The sequence below is a fragment of the Rattus norvegicus genome, chromosome 1 (genome assembly GCF_021556685.1).
Source record: "Rattus norvegicus strain SHRSP/BbbUtx chromosome 1, alternate assembly SHRSP_T2T, whole genome shotgun sequence".
Classification (NCBI taxonomy): Eukaryota; Metazoa; Chordata; class Mammalia; order Rodentia; family Muridae; genus Rattus; species Rattus norvegicus.
Genome location: NC_141534.1, coordinates 82763589 through 82780020, shown reverse-complemented (window position 1 = coordinate 82780020; position 16432 = coordinate 82763589). Strand labels below are relative to the sequence as shown.

Below are 16432 nucleotides of genomic sequence, written 5' to 3'. Positions count from 1 at the left end.
ATGAAGCAATGAGCTAGAAGAACACAAAGACTTACTCCAGTTTTTATATGTTGTGCTCTCCCTCATTCAAGTTATTATACAACATTTACACATCACTGTGGGAGAGGAATGTGTCACTAATGTCCATGTCCTCCTCATTGTAACTTTGAATCAACTCAAAAAATAGGTGCTTATCACATAAAACGAACACATTATTTACCTTGCAGAACAAAGAGAGGTTTCCATCACTTTACTATCAACATAATCTCCTCTTTTGCAGGATTCTATACTCCATAATGACTACATAACTCTAATTTTGTAACCATGTGACACAGCTCACTGACTCTAAAACTGGGTGTTTTTTCCTCTTACATGCAGAACTTTGAGAAACTTGGGGAGGCAAAATTGGCTGTCATATAAGGAAGTTACTAGCCCCTAGAAAGCAGAACCCTACTCATGCTAATATCATCCTATAATGCATGTGATAATTCTAAATGAAAAACAGTTGGTTACAGACATTAGTGTTACTAAACAGAGAGAAGTCACTTAAGACTACATAAGACTTTATGGAGTTATCTGAAACATGTTGGGAAGACTAGTTTCTAACTTCCGTGGTATGACTAAATCAAAGATGACTTTTAAAATACACAAGTATTTTAAGGATGAAGCTGGAGTTCTTCAGATACTTATATAAGATTTGAAAGAATAGTTCATTGAAATTAATATCTTTCATTTGGAGTGCGTGTGTTCTCTTTCCTTACAAATGTGTACATAGAAGGTGCCAAAAGATGAGGAGATTTTCTCTGTAGCAGAAGAGAAATGAATACACTTCATTGTTAGAAAATTAATTCAAGCTGGAAAGATGGCTCACTGGTTAAGATCAACTGTTCATCTCCCAGAAACATGAGTTCACTTCCAGCATAAATATACTGGCTCACAACCTTACACAACTCCAATTCCAAAGATATCTGACATTGCTCCCTGTCTGCCATTGTCATTGTATGCAGACCAAGTACATGTACACATGTAGATAGAGGCATTCAATCCCATGAAATAAAGCTAAATAAGTCATAATTCCTGCCAGCACTTTCAGATTCTACTCATTTAAGTACAGTTAAGTCAAGCCATTCACAGCACATACATCTACCAAACTGTCTCCTCATACTGAGAAAGGTTAGCCAGCTAAGATTATTTCATATTTGAAGTTCTTTGCCAGACATGTGGCAAGTTAGTGGGATTCTGCCTGCTATACCTTGAGTATAGAGATGCAATTAATATCTACTAGAAAAGGCCAGAGGTTTCTGAGAACCCTACATATTGGTGACAGGCTAAGCCCTGTTTCCAAAGGGTCAGGGGTGCAAGAAATCTTGAGTTGCAATTTCTGGAATCATACCACCCTAGTGAAGATGAGGACCTGGATTATATCCTCACAATGGGAAAAAAGAGTCAATGATCATAAATTATCCAAATTTATTTTTGTTGTTCCAGGTCATTTTTTTTCTTTTGATAGAATCTCATTCTTTTGACCAGACTCTCCTGGAAACCACTTTGTATCTATCTGAGACTAGTTTAAAATGCTCAGAGAACATCTTTCCTCAGTTACCTGAGTGCTACTGTTACAAATTTGATACCCCCATATCTGATTCCATTTATGTAATATTTTGTATTATATACATTGTGTTAGATAGTGTAGGCTTGTTCTACAATTGCTATATAGGCAATGATGATCCTGATTATCTGATCTGGTTACACTATCTGGGTATTTGCAATACAGACATGCACCACTATACTCGATTTTATAGGATGTTTTGGAACAAGTTCAGGATGTATCTAGTAGACAATACTCTGTGAACTGAACTGTTTCTGGGCCCCTCTATATATGAACTGATGTGATACTACTAAAACTACATATGCATAACAAATTATTAAGAAACATATTCAGGAATTGAACACATGCCTTTAATCTCAGTACTCTGGAGACTGGCAGATGGATATCAGAATTCTAGGCTTACCACAGCTATATAGTAAGGTCCTGTCTCAAAACAATTAACAAATAAAATATTAATACGATCAAATACCATATCTTTTAATGAGTCAATTGGGGCACCAGATGGCTTCTATCAGAGTTGAAATAGTTTAGTGGTTAGTTTAAGAGTACTCATGATAGGAGAGACAGGAGACAGATGGAGAGAGGGGAGAAGCCAAGGCAGGTAAGGTTGAATTTTGATGAAAATGATACTCAGCTCTTCAGTCTTGGTTCCCACTTTTCACTTGGGAGAATGAAATGGCAATTGGGCAGTACTGGCTGGAGAGGAGATGCTTGGCTTGCCAGTGGTCTGCCTTTTGGAACTTGTTTTACAGAAACAGCAGATGAGCCCTTCTGAACTCTGCTAGAATTGGTGACATCAATCAATGAGCCCCTCAAGAATTGGCTTGACATTTTAGCTGGAGCCCCAGCCTCCCTGGTCCCAGCTCTTAGCTCACTTCTCCCAAACCCCTAGGGACAAAGAGCTCACAGCCCGGACAGGTGGGCACTCCTGAGACTGCAGAGCAGGAGAGACAACCAATACTGCCCACCCCTGCCCACATCCCTAGCCCAAGAGGAAACTGTATAAGGCCTCTGGGAACCTGAAGATAGGAGCACTGGAGCTGCAGGTCCCCCAGGCTCTAGACACTGCCCAGACCTGAGGGGCCCGGATCAACAATTCTCTGCACCCAAATCCTGTGAGAGGGAAAGCTAAATCTTCAAAGGGGCAGACACGATTGGGAAGCCAGAAGACACTATACTCTGCCCACATTTCTGACTCCAGAGGAAAACACCTAACGCCGTCTGGGACCCCTGTGCATGGGGTCTCCTGGAAAAGGCAGCACAGGCCCTCCTGGTTGCCGCCCTTATGGAGAGCTAAAAAGCAGTCCCCCACGAGCCACATGAGTCACAGGACCACAGGTGAGACCAACTTTTCTGCTCCAAGCGACCTGCCTGATCGACTCAGGACACAGTCCCACAAGAACAACTGAATACCAGTAGACAGGAAAGACTACACGCCCAAAAGCAGAACACTCTGTTCCCATAACAGGCAGAAAGAAAACAGGAAAACAGGTCTACAGCAATCCTGATACACAGGCCTATAGGATGGTCTAGCCACTGTCAGAAATAGCAGAATAAATTTACACCGGAGAAAATTAGATGGTGAGAGGCAAGCACAGGAACCCAAGCAGCAGAAACGAAGAATACATGACATCATCGGAGCCCAATTCTCCCACCAAAGCAAACACGGAATATCCAAACACACCAGAAAAGCAAGATCTAGATTTAAAATCATATTTGATCATGATGCTGGAGGACTTCAAGAAAGACATGAAGAACTCCCTTAGAGAAATGCAGGAAAACATAAATAAACAAGTAGAACCATATAGAGAGGAATCACATAAATGCTGAAAGAATTACAGGAAAACGAAATCAAACTGTTGAGGGAATTAAAAATGGAAATAGAACCAATGAAGAAAGAACACAGGGAAACAACCCTGGATATAGAAATCCAAAGGAAGAGACAAGGAGCCGTAGATACGAGCATCACCAACAGAATGCAAGAAATAGAAGAGAGAGTCTCAGGAGCAGAAGATTCCATAGAAATCATTGACACACTATCAAAGATAATGTAAAACAGAAAAAGCTACTAGTCCAAAACATACAGGAAATCTAGGATTCAATGAGAAGATCAAACCTAAGGATAATAGGTATAGAAGAGAGTGAAGACTCCCAGCTCAAAGGACAAGTAAATATCTTTAACGAAATCATAGATGAAAACTTTCCTGACCTAAAGAAAGAAATGTCTATAAACATATAGTAAGCCTACAGAACTCCAAATAGACTGGACCAGAGAAGAAACTCCCCCTGTCACATAGTAGTCAAAACACCAAATGCACAAAATAAAGAAAGAATATTTAAAACAATAAGGGAAAAGGTCAAGTAACATATAAAGGCAGACCTATCGGAATCGCAGCAGATTTCTCGCCAGAGACTATAAAACCCAGAAGATCCTGCAAAGATGTCATACAGACACTAAGAGAACACAAATGCCATCCCAGGTTACTGTATCCTGCAAAACTCTCAGTTTACATAGATGGAGAAATCAAGATATTCCATGACAATACCAAGTGTACAAAATACCTTTCTAAAAATTCAGCACTAAAAAGGATAATGAATGGTAAAGCCCAACATAAAGAGGCAAGCTACACCCTAGAAAAAGCAAGAAACTAATTGTCTTGGAAACAAAACAAAGAGAAGAAAGTACACAAACATAACCTCACATCTAAATATAAATATAACAGGAACCAATAGTCACTATTCCTTAATATCTCTCAACATCAATGGTCTCAACTCCCCAATAAAAAGACATAGATTAACAAATTGGATAGGCAATGAGGATCCTGCAATCTGCTGACTACAGGAAACACACCTCAGAAACAAAGACAGACACTATCTCAGAGTGAAAGGGTGGAAAACAACTTTCTTAAGCAAATGGTCAGAAGAAGTAAGCTGGAGTAGCCATTCTAATATAGAATAAAATCGATTTTCAACTAAAAGGCAGCAAAAAAGAAAAGGAAGGACACTTCATATGCATCAAAGGAAAAATCCACCAAGATGAACTCTCAATTCTAAATATCTATGCTCCAAATACAATGACACCTACATACATAAAAGAAACCTTACTAAAGCTGAAATCGCATTGCACCTCACACAATAATAGTAGAAGATTTCAACACCCCACTCTCATCAATGGACATGTCATGGAAACAGAAATTAAATAGAGACATAGATTAAGAGAAGTCATGAACCAAATGGACTTAACAGATATTTATAGAACATTCCTTCCTAAAGCAAAAGGATACACCTCTTCTCACCACCTCATGGAAATTTCTCAAAAATTGACCATATAATTGGTCATAAAACAGGCCTCAACAGATACAGAAAGATAAAAATAATTCCATGTGTCCTATCAGAACACCACCTGCTAAGTCTGGTCTTCAATAGTAATAAGGGAAGAATGCCCACATATACACGGAAGTTGTACAATGCTCTACTCAATTATAACCTGGTCAAGGAAGAAATAAAGAAAGAAATTAAAGACTTCTTAGAATTTAATTAAAAGGAAGGTACAACATACCCAAACTTGTGGGACACAATGAAAGCTGTGCAAATAGGAAAACTCATAGCTCTCAGTGCACGCAGAAAGAAAGAGGAGAGAGCATATGTCAGCAGCATGACAGCACACCTAATAGCACTAGAACAAAAAGAAGCAAATACAACCAGGAGGAGTAGAAGGCAGGAAATAATCAAACTTAGAGCTGAAATCAACCAAATAGAAACAAAAGGACCATAGACAGAATCAACAAAAACAAAATTTGGTTCTTTGAGAAAATCAACAAGATAGATAAACCCTTAGCCAGAATAATGAGAGGACAGAGAGAGTGTGTCCAAATTAAAAAACAAAATCAGAAATGAAAAGGGTGACATAAATACTGAATCAGAGGAATTCAAAAAATCATCAGATCCTACTACAAAAACTTTTATTCAACAAAACTTGAAAATCTGCAGGAAATGGACAAATGCTCTCTCCCTACTTATTCAATATAGTTCTTGAAGTTGTAGCCAGAGCAATCAGACAATAAAAGGAGATCAATGGGATACAGATTGGAAAAGAAGAACTCAAAATATCACTATATGCAGATGGTATGATAGTATATTTAAGTGATCCCAAAAGTTCCACCAGAGAACTACTAAAGCTGATAAACACCTTCAGCAAAGTGGCTGAGTATAATATTAACTCAAATAAATCAGTAGCCTTCATCTACTTAAAAGAGAAACAAGCTGAGAAAGAAATTAGGGAAACGACACCCTTCATAATAGTCCCAAATAATATGAAATACGTCAGTGTGACTTTAACCAAGCAAGTAAAAGATCTGTACAATAAGACCTTCAAGACTCTGAAGAAAGAAATTGAAGAAGACCTCTGAAGGTGGAAAGATCTCCCATGCTCATGGATTGGCAGGATTAATAGGGTAAAAATAGCCATTTTACCAAAGCGATCTACAGATTCAATGCAATCCCCATCAAAATACCAATCCAATTCTTCAAAGAGTTAGACAGAACAATTTGCAAGTTCATCTGGAATAACGAAAAAACCCAGGATAGGTAAAACTACCCTCAACAATAAAAGGACTTCAGGGGGAATCACTATCCCTGAACTCAAGCAGTATTACAGAGCAATAGTGATAAAAACTGCATGGTATTGGTACAGAGACAGACAGATAGATCAGTGGAATAGAAGTGAAGAACCAGAAATGAACCCACGCACCTATGGTCACTTGATTTTTGACAAAGGATTCAAATCCATCCAATGGAAAAAAGAAAGGATTTTCAGCAAATGATGGTGGTTCAACTGGAGGTCAACATGTAGAAGAATGCATATCGATCCATGCTTATTGCCCTGTACAAAGCTTAAGTCCAAGTGGATCAAGGACCACCACATCAAACCATATACACTCAAACTGATAGAAGAAAAAGTGGGGAAGCATCGCGAACACATGGGCACTGGAGAAAATTTCCTGAACAAAACACCAATGGCCTATGTTCTAAAATCAAGAATCAACAAATGGGATCTCATTAAACTGCAAAGCTTCTGTAAGGCAAAGGACACTGTGGTTAGGACAAAAATACAACCAACAGATTGGGAAAAGATCTTTACCAATCCTACAACAGATAGAGGGCTTTTATCCAAAATATACAAAGAACCCAATAAGTCAGACTGCAGGGAGACAAACAACCATATTAAAAAATGTAGTTTAGAGCTAAACAAAGAATTCACAGCTGAGGAATGCTGAATGGCTGAGAAACACCTAAAGAAATGTTCAACATCTATAGTCACAAAGGAAATGCAAATCAAAACAACCCTGAGATTTCGCCTCACACCAATGAGAATGGCTAAGATCTAAATCTCAGGTGACAGCAAATTCTGGGGAGGATGTGGGGAAAGAGGAACAATCCTCTATTGTTGGTGGGATTGCAGACTGGTACAACCATTCTGGAAATCAGTCTGGAGGTTCCTCAGAAAATTGGACATTGAACTACCTGAGGACCCAGCTATACCTCTCTTGGGCATATACCCAAAAAATGCCCCAAAATATAACAAAGACACAGGCTCCACTATGTTCATAGCAGCCTTATTTATAATAGCCAGAAAGTGGAAAGAACCCAGATGTCCTTCAACAGAGGAATGGATACAGAAAATATAGTACATCTACACAATGGAATATTACTCAGCTATCAAAAACAATGACTTTATGAAATTCAGAGGCAAATGAATGGAACTGGAAAATATCATCCTGAGTGAGCTAACCCAATGACAGAAAAACACACATGGTATGTACTCATTGATAAGTGGCTATTAGTCCAAATACTTGAATTGCCCTAGATGCACAGAACACATGAAACTCAAGAGGGATGACCAAAATGCATATGGTTCACTCCTTCTTTAAAAGGGGAACATGAAAACCCTTGGCAGGGAATAGGGAGGCAAAGTTTAAAACTGAGGCAGAAGGAACACTCATTCACAGCCTGCCCCACAGGTGACCCATACTTATACAGCCACCCAATTAGATAAGATGGATGAAGCAAAGAAGTCCAGGCAGACAGGATCCAGATGTAGATTTTTCCTGAGAGACACAGTCAGAATACAGCAAATACATAGTTGAATGCCAGCAGCAAACCACTCAACTAAGAACGGGTCCCCTGTTGAAGGAATCAGAGAAAGGACTGGAAGAACTTGATGGGGCTCGAAATCCCATATAAACAATAATGCCAACAACCAGAGCTTCCAGGACCTAAGCCACTACACAAAGACTATACATGGACTGACCCTGGGCTCCAATCTCATAGGTAGCAATGAATAGCCTAGTAAGAGCACCAGTGGAAGGGGAAGCCCTTGGTCCTGCCAAGAGTGAAGCCCCAGTGAACATGATTCTTGGGAGTGGGGGGCAATGGGGGGATGCTGGAGAGGGGAACACCAATATAGAAAGGGAGGGGGAGGGGTTAGGGTTGGCCCAGAAATCAGGAAAGGGAATAACAATTGAAATGTAAATAAGAAATACTCAAGTTAATAAAGGTTAAACACACACACACACACACACACACACACAGAAAAGGAAAAAAAAAGAATTCTCATGATATTAAGAATTTGGATCTCTGCACCTACAGCTATTTAACTATACTTCCAGGGAATCTGCTGATACCTTTCACCTCTGAGGCCTTTTCCACATGTGTGAATAGTTAAGTTGTGGTCATTTATGCACACAATAAAATTGAGTCTTAAAAAATAGAATCTATCATCGAAATCTTTGATTTTTTACTTATATGTGCATATTTACATACATGCATACACACATACATATATATACACACATATATATATGTCATATATATATATATATCCACTTATATGTACATAGAGACACTCACACAGAGAACTTCTTGAGTCTGTTTTTGTTTTTGTTGGTGTTGTGTGTTTTTTTGTATGTATATGTTTTCTAGGCTGAACACTTGCCATTGTGAACTAATAAGGGTGTGTTCTAAGTCTGTTTTTATAAGTCTCAGATACATAGGGACCAATTTTGAAAATAGGACAGAAAGTTAAGATAGTGAAAATACTCGCATACAGGACATACATTCATTCAGGACATTTTGGATTGGAATGGATAAATCTTTTTGTGCAGATCTATAGTTTAAACAGTAGGTTGCAAATAAGATCAGAATATTCCTTAACCACAACGTTGATCTGTTCCATACAGCTTATTGCTGACTGTACAAAGACTTCCTCTTCCATATCACACAGATAATAAAAGACCTTTGTGCTGTTTATTTTTAATTTAGGGTCTTTGGTGTTACATAGGATTTCCATCCACTCAAATAATTTTTTTTCTCAATTGCTGAGACAACTGGTAGCCAAAAAATGTTTCTAGCTTTTCTTGTTACCATACATGTAAAAGGTCAAAAATGAAACAACCCCAAAAATCTTCTGTACTTTGACCTTCTTTAGAAAAGTAAAGAGAATTATGTCTATACAGTGAACATCCTGACTAGACTGATCCCATTGGGTATGTAGCAGATAAAACATAGCAGCACAGAACTCCTGGACAGACAGGTGGAAGAATATGTAAGAACTTTTAGATTTCCTGCTCTGATCAAGAATTCCAATCTTAAATCGTTTAGGGAATGACAGTTTCCATGATCCTGTTTTTCCTGAGAGCCTCCTCACTAAATAAAAATGTCAGTCCATATTTCATTGGCAGCTAGAAAACACAAGCCCTGTTTTTCTTACTTGGATATTGGGCATTTGGGGGAATGAACAAATTGAAGATGTGAGTGGTATACAGGGAGGTGGTACATCATCAAACAAAGACTTGGTCTTTTCCCTGCTGTAGTTCATTTTAAGATAAGTAGCCACCATACAGCATACCTCAGGGGCCTGATATACAGTGAGTTTTCTCTAACAGGGCTTTATATACAGTGAGTTTTCTCTCACCAAATCGAGGACCTCCTGAGTTCTGTTCCCTTCTTGGAACAATCTGTGGAAATATATCTTAATATTTCTCTCTTTAAACCCTTTAATTTTTTATCACATTTGTGTCTACATTCATGTCCTTAAAGTTTTGAAAACACTCAAAAGCAGTGGAGATTTGAGAAAGGATTTGGGGAGTTTCTTCTTCCAGAGCAATCTGCTCAGCAATACTTTTACTGGATGATTCTCTATGCAATTGTCACACACTTCTGACTCTGATATGGTGAAATCCCATTCCATCTCTTCTAAGATGTCAGTGATAAATAAGTGTGTAGTCTTGGTTCAGGATCAGAGTTCTCAACTTGAAGCAGGAATATCTGGAAGGCACACAATAAATATACACAGACAACTTTTGGGGTACAAACTGACAGGCAATTTTTCAATGCTTACAATTTCTCTCTTCTCTCTTACTCTCTGCCTTCTTTCTCTCCTGCTCACTCACTCACATCTTAAGTCTGCACAGATAATGTATTCTTTTGTGCATTCTGCTTTTCTTCTGTGCACTCTACTTTTTTCCATCTCTCACACTCCTAAACACCTCCAATCATTCCCCTTTCACTCTCATGCTCAATCTTCATATACATCTCACACATACCACATACACCATCCTTTTACTCTCACACACACACCTCACATTCTCTGTCCTTTCTCTCACACACACACTTCTCCTCACACCTCACATTCTTTCTTCACTCACTTTTCTCATGCTCTTATCATACTCTATCAAATTTTTCTTGATTAAATCTTTATCAATACTCCAAAAGCAGGTAAAAAAAGGCATTGTATAATCATTGAAAAAATCAAATTCAAAAGAATAAGTGCATACCAAATTGAATCAAGTAATACAATTGTTTCCCAAAGTTTCAAGTTTCCCCTATTCCCAGGCCTGTAGCCAAAATGATAATAATTGCAAACTTATCATTATTTAAGCTTTAACTTTTACGTTATTATACTTCAGACCTCAGAGGTCTGAAGTCAGCTACTTGCACTTCCTTGACAAGCTGTAATGATAAATGATATAAGCAAAGCTGCTAGGCAATGATCAGAAAGAATCATGGGTAACCCTTAACCCAGTGGTTCTGTTAGCTGTTGCCTTATGTTCAATGCACACAATGAAACTCCTTGGAGTCCCATGGTTTTAACATAATTTTACCAGTATAAGATATAATGTATTCTATACTTGCTTATTCAGGAACCACTCTCAAACGTTGTACAAAACTTATTTCATAAGTTCAATATTTTTTGGTTCCTTTCTTGGGGTCCCAATATTGGCTTTAATTAATTTTCTAATAATTACTTCAACTTTCTTTGAAAGTCAAACATTAATCTGGAACTACCATTGTGCAGTTATTACAGCTTTTCCAAGATGAGAACACGTAGCATGCACCTGGGTCATTAACCCTGTGATGTGCTGTGCTGCTATGCCTCAATTCTTAATTGTATAGTTTCACTGAATTCACTAGAGCAGAAGGAGAAAGATATAAGAAAGTTATACATAATTGAATAATCATGCACACCAAGGCCAACTGCAAAGCAATCATGCCCGAATGAAATATATACAGCCATTTTTCAGGGCTAAGTTTAGGAGAAATTAGAACAACTGTTTTTTACAAAGAGCTGCCTTGAGTTACTGAGATGTCTCCATTCTGATCAACTTTAGGCGGTCCCTTATTTCAGATGGAGGTTCCCCTGGACAGGCTTGTCTCCTGATTCTCACAATTCCAGACACGATACCTTTTTGCAAGGAACTGCCACAGTCTTCTGAGATGTCTCTATCCTGGCCTACTCCCATAAGTCCCTGTAACGGTATGTGATCCCCAACAAATGAGATTTTCTCTCATTGGGATAGGATATCTTCCTTGAGAGCTGAGGGACTGTACCACTGTCTGTAGATTAGATCAGACAGTCTTGCTGTCTTCATATGTTTAACATGTTGAAAGCAGAAGTGAATGATATAGGAGTATTTGTTTAGAGACGCTAGACAGACCTTCTGACCAGACAAGCATTATATTTTTTAACAGAATAGTCTGACCAATTCCAGCTACACCTTTTAGAAAAACCATTTATGGCATCTTTCATTTGGCTTTATTACGAAAATGTTCTCAAGGTGATCATAATCATCCAGAAAGAAATTTTGAATATGATTTTGAACATTCTAGAATAATCTTGGTTCAGCTTCTTCTTTAGATGAGCTCGATATATTGTTGGATGCACTGAGTCAGAAAGTGGGTCATATATCAAAATTAAGTTAAACTTTTCCCATATATAATCTGATCTAATTATTTTAACTTATAAAATGTACCCTTAAAAACATATTTTTATTTTTAATAATGTGTTTGAGGGTTCCTGTACAGCTCACAGGTGTTTGGTATGCACAGAGCTGGATTAGAGCACTCCATGAGCATACCCACATGGGTGTTGGGAATTAAACTCAGGTTCTTTGCAAGAGTGAGACATGCTCCTAGACACTGAGTCATTTCTTCATCCTCTTTATGATATCTGTTTTTAGAAGTCTGTGGACTTAAACAAATGCTTGTTAATGTGAGATTTTTACTGGCACTGGACCAATGGCATAACTCTGTGAGTCATGAAGGGTACACAGTTAAACATTTTTCGTGCTATTTCCGAAGCTGACACTTGAAGTGAGGTTGTTCATTTTCCCCATTTTAGAGGCAAGTATTTCTAAGCCCAGGGTCCTCTTGGGTTCTTTTCTAGGAATTGGCTGAACCACAAATCTGCAACAGGAAGGAAAGAGATTAAAACAGCTCATGAGTAAAAGTAGTATGCCCTTGAGATCACACAAATAATGATCCATTTCAAGAAGTTTTTATGCCTGTTTACCCCTTGATATAAAAATGGATGCAGTGGGATTAGGAGGAGGCACTAGAATGATGGGAAAATTAGCCAGGGAGAGATAGCACAATTTAGAGCTCCAACTAATTTCCCTTTCCCATTCTGGTTTCTGCTGGATGTCATGAGAGACTGAATGGTCAATATAAGCTTATTACCATTATTTTTTTTTCAGTTGGCAATATCACTTGAGAGTATACTCTGTTCTTCATGGGAACTACAGTTGCTTACCTTAAAGAGACTTCCCCTATCAATTTAACCAAAGGTATATAGGCATCTATTTATCTAGCTATCTATGTAACTACCTACTTATCTATCTATCTATCTATCTATCTATCTATCTATCTATCTATCTATCTATCTATCTATCTTTCTAGTCTATATAATGTTTATTTTTCTCATTTATTAGTTATTATTTTATTTTGATTAGCTATGTCCTTAAAGAACATATTCATTCAAAACCAAGAGCATGGTGTTCACACATGATACTCTTGAACATATTTGTACTCTGCTATGTACATCTGTCCTATCAGGATAGCAAATATAACAATAATGTATGGCAGACTGCATGGCTCTCGAAACTCAAATATCATTGTCTGTTAACCCTGGCCACATAGTCTGAGGTGTACACGTAAGAGAGTGTAATTATACATGTTTGCCATAATAACACAAACTTGAAAAATGGTATTATTATAAACATAAGAGTGCTGCATAATAATGCAAACAGGTACTGTCACACTGACATTAAAAATATAGAATAATGGAACTAGAGAGTGGAATCAGTAGTTAAGGGAAGTGATTACTCTGGAAGACGTCCTGAGAATGATTTCCAGCACACTCATCAGTTAGCTAAAAATGAGTATCCACTGGACCCATATCCAAGGGCCTGGCCACTGCAGGCACTGCACACACACACACACATAATTCCATACACATTCATGCATAGGTGTCATTTTTGAAAATATATCTTCAAATTTTTCAACATACACAAAAGACCATATTTATGGCAGGAAAAAAAAGACTCTCTTAGGGCCTGATGTTTGGGAAGAAAATGGAGAGAAGAAAATTTAAAGTGGAGGAATACTATAAGCAAATCATAGTCTCTCTCTCTCTCTCTCTCTCTCTCTCTCTCTCACACACACACACACACACACACACACACACATACACACACACAGAGGCACATTTTTTAGTTATTTGTTTGTTTTACAAGGATTTTTTAATTATTCATTTTTTTTACACTCCAAATTTTATTCTCACCCCTGAGCCACCCAGTTACTGTTCCACATCACATATCTCCTCCCAGTTCCCTGTCTCCAAGAGGATGTTCCCAGCCCCATCCCTCTTCTCAATAGACCTCTAAACTCATCCAGTTTCTTGACGGTTAGGTGCATATTCTCTGACTGAACCCACACCCAGGAATCCTCTGCTCTATATGTGTTGGGAGCCTCATATCAACCTTTGTTATGCTGCCTGGATGGTGATCCAGTATCTGTGATATCTAGGGGTCCAAGTTAAATTGAAACTGCTGGCTCTCCTCCTAGGCTTTGTTCAACTTTTTCTGAAATTTTCCACAGGAATGAGCACTTTCTGTTCATTAATATATGCATCTGACTCTTTCAGCTACTTGTTGGGTCTTTCAGAAGGCAGTTAGTTGTAATCGTTCCCTTTTTTCTTTCTTTTTTCTTTTTTCTTTTTTCTTTTTTTTCGGAGCTGGGGACCGAACCCAAGCTAAGCAAGCGCTCTACTACTGAGCTAAATCCCCAACCCCAATAGTTCCCTTTTTGTGAGTCCTCCATAGCATCAATGTATTTTCAGTCTTTGGGCCTCACAGTGAGATGGATCCCACTTTGGGCCTGTTGCTGGACTTTCTCTTCTTCAGCCTCTTTTCCATTTTCATCACTGCCCTTCTTTCAGATATGAACAATTATGGGTCAGAGATTAAACTGGGGGAAAGTATCCCCATCCCAAACATAATTTTTTCTTTCTCCTGGAGATTGGCTTTAAAGTTCCCTTTGCCCATTTTAGGGCATTTCGTATAGGGTCCTGCCCTTTGATTACTTAGAGTATCTCACCTCCCAGGTCCCTGGTACATACTTGAGGATACTTCCAAATTCCTACCTGACAAAGTTGCTTGTTTCCTTTTTTTAAAATCATATGAAAGAAAACTTTATTTATAATTGATTTTATCAACAAACATGCTTTTTTCTGTCAATTTTGGTTGATAATTTTCCTCGACATAATAGTCTGGATGGCATCTCTTGTATTTTTTAACTTGTAGAACATTTGTGCAAGCCTGATGATTTTCATAGTCTCCACATAAATGCCAGGTCTCAATCTGATGACCCTGCCTCTCTATATGTGAATTAGTCCCTTTCCCTTGGAGCTAATGATATCATTTCTTGGATCTATTCATTTGTTGTTTCATTACATGTTGTAGTAATTTTTTTTGGTCCTGCCTATTTAGTGTTCTATTTGTTTTTGCACCTTGATAGGGCATTCCTTTCCTTTTTTTTTCTTTTTTTATTATTGGATATATTTCTTTATTTACATTTAAAATGTTATTCCCTATCCTGTTTGCCTGTCCATAAGCCCCCATCCCCTTCTCCTCCCCATAAGGGTGTTACCCCATCCACTCCCCCTACTACTGCCCACCCCGAAATTCTCTTGCACTGGGGGTCCAACCTTGGAAGGACCAAGGGTACCATATGCAGTTGGAACCACGGGTCCGTCCATGTTTAGTCTTGGGTATTGGTTTATTACCTGGAAGCTCTGGTTGGTTGGCATTGTTGTTCTTATGGTGTTGCAAGCACCTTCAGCTCTTTCAATCATTTCTCTAATTTGTCCACCAGGGTCCTGTTCTCAGTATAGTGGTTTGCTGCTAGGGTTCGCCTCTGTATTTGAAATGCTCTGGTTGTGTCTCTCAGGAGATATCTATGTCTGGTTTCTGTCAGCATGCATTTCTTTGCTTCAACAATCTATCTAGTCTTGATATGTTTATGGGCTACATGTGGGGAAGGCTCTGAATGGCTGTTCCTTTGGTCCCTCCTCTAAACGTTTCTTCCATAACACCTCCTATGGATATTTTTATTCCCCCTTTTAAGAAGGTGTGAAGCATCCACATTTTGGCCATGCTTCTTGTTGAGATTAATGTGGCCTGTGGATTCTATCTTGGGTAATTCGAGCTTTTGGACTAATATTGACTTATAAGTGAATACATGCCATGTGTGTTTTTTCTGTGATTGGGCTATCTCACTCAGGATGACATTTTCTAGTTCACTCCATTTGCCTGTGAATTTCATGAAGTTAATATTTTTGATCACTGAACAGTACACCATTGTGTAAATGTACCACATTTTCTGAATCTATTCCTCTATTGAAGGGCATCTCGTTTCTTTCCATTTTCTGGCTGTTATAAATAAGGCTGCTATAAACATAGTGGAGCATATGTCTTGGTTGTATGTTGGAGCATCTTTTAGGTATATACCCAGGAGAGGTATAGCTGGGTCCAATTTTCTGAATAATCTCCAGACTGATTTCTAGAGTGGTTGTACCAATTTTCAATCCCACGAAAAATGGAATAGTGTTCCTATTTCATCACATCCTGGCCAGCATCAGCTGTCACATGAGTTTTTTATCTTAAGCATTCTGACTGGTATGAGGTGATATCTCAGGGTTGTTTTGATTTGCATTTCCCTGATGACTAAGGATCTTGAACAATTCTTCATGTGATTCTCGGCCACTCAGTGTTCCTCTGCTGAGAATTATTTATTTATCTTGTACCCCATTGTTAATATGGTTATTTGGCTCTCTGGAATCTAACTTTTTTTTTGCACATTTTGGATAGTAGGACTCAATCATATGTAGGATTGGTAAAGATCTTTCCCAATCTGTTGGTTGCCATTTTTTCCTAATGACAGTATCCTTGCCTTATAGAGGCTTTGGTGTTTTATGAGATCCCTTTTGTTGATTCTTCATCTTAGAGC

General features: G+C 38.3%; 1 pseudogene; it reads right to left on the bottom strand.

Moving 5' to 3' along the window:
• Nucleotides 1-604: 604 nt before the first annotated feature.
• Nucleotides 605-9836, bottom strand: LOC148007231 (NACHT, LRR and PYD domains-containing protein 4B-like; annotated as a pseudogene).
• Between the last annotated feature and the right edge of the window lie 6596 nt (nt 9837-16432).